This window comes from Apium graveolens, chromosome 3 (assembly GCF_009905375.1).
Source record: "Apium graveolens cultivar Ventura chromosome 3, ASM990537v1, whole genome shotgun sequence".
Classification (NCBI taxonomy): Eukaryota; Viridiplantae; Streptophyta; class Magnoliopsida; order Apiales; family Apiaceae; genus Apium; species Apium graveolens.
In genome coordinates this window covers 126,582,221-126,585,962 of record NC_133649.1, presented here as the reverse complement: position 1 = coordinate 126,585,962, position 3,742 = coordinate 126,582,221, and the positions used below count along the sequence as shown (strand labels likewise).

Genomic DNA, 3,742 nt, shown 5'->3' with positions numbered 1-3,742 from the left:
TTTGAGGATTAAGGGTTTATTATTTCTTAATTTGGATTACTGGATTAGTTTTGAATGGATACAAGCTTTAATTTAAGGTATAATACGTTGAGTTTGGTAAAGTTTTGATCGAAATCGGAGTTTACCGGTTTTCTTCGCCGGCATGGTCTCGATTTGGACGGAATCGTAGATCTGTTTATTGTTTGTGTTGGTTGATGTTTGTTGAGTGGCATTTGTGACACTTTATTACGCTCCATAAAGCTTTGAATTAGTGTAAATGTGCTCAAGTTATTGGTGTTTTAATGTGTTTTCTAGTGTTTTTGCATTTCAGGCATTATTCTAAGAATCAGGTGAATTAGCATTGTTTTGGTGATAATATGGTGTTAGGATGATGTCCAAAGAATAAAGCTCTGGAAGCCAACTCAATTGCAGCAGGAATTAAAGAAAATCAGAAGTTTTTCCAGAAACACGGCGCGCCCGTGCTGGTTTAGCGTGCGGCCGTGCCGGGTCGAGATCCCAGAATCCTGATTCTAATTGATTTACAATTGGAGGACTTCTATCTTGCATGGGCTGCTATATATACTTAAATAAAGGACGTTTTCTAGAGACGGATATACCAGAGCATAAGGAGAGTCGTAAGAAGACCGTGTTAGCACGATTCAACGAAGACAAAGAAGATCGTGTTTTTACTTGTGAATCTTTGTTCTAAGTTGTAACTTGGATGCTAGTTTTCTTATTCGTGAACCTTACTCTTGTTTCATAATTGGTTTTATTATTTATTCAGTATAAAGACTACGTTTATTATACCATTCTTTCATCGGAACCCACGTTGATGATGAGTCTGATTATGGGCTAATCGTTATCGTGGGGTTCTAGCGGATTTATTTATGGATTTTTTTAGTTAAATTGTTTCGATACCTTAGTGTGTGGTGATTTTATGATAACCTAGTATTGGTTGTGCTTATTCGTCTTATGAGCGTCGCAAACTTATAAGATAGCGTATTAAACTTTAATGAAACGACGGTGAATTAAAGGATTTAGAACTTTCCATGCTAGCATAGGTTCATGTGTTATTGTTATGCATGATTCGTAGGTAATTTTAACCATCTTACTTGCCCTATGTAATCACGATAAATAACTTGCTCTTTGAACCTTTATGTTGTCAAATTCTATAGATATATATGGTCTCAATATAATTGGTGTCTATTCAGCTTCTATCTCTTTTGTGGATGTCTGGTAGTATGGTATTCGTGCAACGAAAGTTGGCGTCTATCAGTTTCGTGTTATCTGATTAGTGTCATCACCATTGCATGCTAAGGTTAAGAACAATAAGGCTATCAAATGAAGTATTTAATGAAGTTAGAATCCCATGTTTGTCACATATAATATACAACTCTCTTTACTCTCTTAGTTATAATTTTTAGTTTAAATCGTAGTTATAATTAGACCCAAATTGTTATCATGTTAGCATTGGATAATAACCATATCATCGGTGCATAAGTGCATAAATTACATAGTTAACCAAAGCCAGTCTCTGTGGGAACGAACTAGAAATAATTCTATATTACTTGTGAACGCGTATACTTGCGTGTATTATTAGCGCATGTTTAGCGACTAACAAGTTTTTGGCGCCGCTGCCGGGGACTGCAGTGTTAATTTTTTGTTTATGTGTTTGTCATCAGTGATCGTTAAAGTTCATTGACTCGGACATTGTTACTTATCTATTTCCTTGTCTTATTTCAGGTACTCTAGCGAACGTGTATGCATACGCGTTCGCGGTCTCGTAAGAGAACTCTGGATGAAGCTGAGGAAGAAGTTGTAGTGTTTCGATAGGAGGTTTTTGAGGACGAAGAGAAGATAGAAGAAGAAGAGAAAGTAGAGGAACCAGTTTTAGTAGTGATGGGAGATCGAGCAGAAATTCCTAAGGCTTTGATGGACAATTCTTAGCCTAAGATCAATGATATTCAGTCAAGCATCATCAGGCCAGCCATCTCGGCTAACTCTTTTGAGTTCAAGTCGAGCACGATCCAGATGATACAGAACTCAGTTCAGTTTGGGGTTTCTACTACTGAAGACCCCAACATGCACATTAGGGATTTCATTGAGATGTTGGTTACATTCTCTACCACCAGGGTCTATCACCACTTGGGAGGATCTTGCTCAAAAGTTTCTCACTAGATTTTTCCCTATGCCGAAGACTGCTATAATCAGGAATGCTCTTACTCAGTTTGCTCAGAAAACTGGTGAATCTTTGTGTGAGGCTTCGGATCGATATAAAGAGATGCTAAGGAAGTGTCCACGCCATGGCATGCCTGATTGGATGATTATAAACTGTTTCTACAATGGATTGGGTGCTACTTCTAGACCCATGCTCGATGCAGCATCAGGAGGAGCCTTGTGGGCTAAGAGCTACAATGAAGCTTATGAATTGATTGAACTGATGGCTGCTAATGAATAACATAATCCTTCCCAGAGACTGACTCAGGGAAAAGTAGTAGGAATTTTGGAGTTGGATGCAGCAACTGCTATAGCTGCCGAACTTAAGGCTTTGACGATGAAGGTGGACACTTTGACTAATTATGGAGTTAATCAAATCTCTAGTGTCTGTGAGCTTTGTGCTGGTGCCCATGAGACTAGTCTGTGCGCAATTTCTAGTGAATCAGCTCATTCGTGAGCAACTTTCAGCGATCGCAGCAACCTGTGTCATCCACTTATCATCCCAACAACCGCAATCATCCTAATTTCAGTTGGAGCAATGCTCAGAATGCGGTTCAGCAGCCTTACCAGCAGTATCCAGCTAAGTAGTACAATTCTCCTGGTTTTCAGCGACCGCAATTTGCACCAAAGCAGCAACTTCAGCTGCAATAAGCTAATGAAAAATCTGAATTAGAGGAGTTGAAGCTTTTGTGCAAGAGTCAAGCTATTTTTATCAAGACCTTGGAAAATCAATTTGGACAAATTGTCAATGCCTTGCTAAATCATCAACCTGGTACAGTACCTAGTGACACTGAAGTGCCAGGAAAGAGGGAAGCTAAGGAGCAGGTATAGGAAATCACTTTGAGGTCTGGAAAGGTTGCAAATTTCAAACAAACTCAAGCTTCGACTGAAGAAGTTGGTGCTAAAGAAGAAGTAGAGCAGCAGGAAGTAGAAGTGGAACCAAGGAAGACTACTTTTGAGCACACTCCTCCTGAGGGTAATACAGGGGAGAAACAGATATATCCTCCTCCGCCTTTTCCTAAGCGGCTGTAGAAGAAAAAGCTGGATAAGCAATTTGAGAAGTTTCTGGAGGTGTTCAAGAAACTTCATATCAACATACCTTTCGCTGAGGCTCTTGAGCAGATGCCTAGTTACGCAAAGTTTATGAAAGGTATACTCTCTCAGAAAGTGAAGCTAGATGATTTAGAGACTGTCGCTCTCACAGAGGAATGGAGTGTTGTGTTGCAACAGAAGTTGACTGCGAAGCTTAAGGATCTAGGAAGCTTCACTATTCCATGCACTATTGGAAAAGTGTCTTTTGACAGATGTTTATGTGACCTGAGAGCAAGCATCAATCTGATGCCTTTGTCAATCTTCAAGAAGTTAAACTTGCCTGATCTAAAACCGACTTATATGACTTTGCAGTTGGTCGACCGTTCTATTACATATTCGCAAGAAATTGTGGAGGATTTTTTGGTCAAGGTTGATAAACTCATTTTCCCTGCTGATTTTGTAATTCTTGATTTCGAGGAGGATAAGAAAATTCCCATAATCTTGGGAAAACCTT

At 39.3% G+C, this 3,742-nt stretch overlaps 1 non-coding gene across 1 annotated transcript; it reads right to left on the bottom strand.

Moving 5' to 3' along the window:
• Window positions 1-2,182: 2,182 nt before the first annotated feature.
• On the bottom strand, window positions 2,183-2,289 carry LOC141716494 (small nucleolar RNA R71). The gene has a single exon (XR_012573202.1). It is a non-coding gene; the product is annotated as a small nucleolar RNA R71 (small nucleolar RNA).
• Window positions 2,290-3,742: the final 1,453 nt, after the last annotated feature.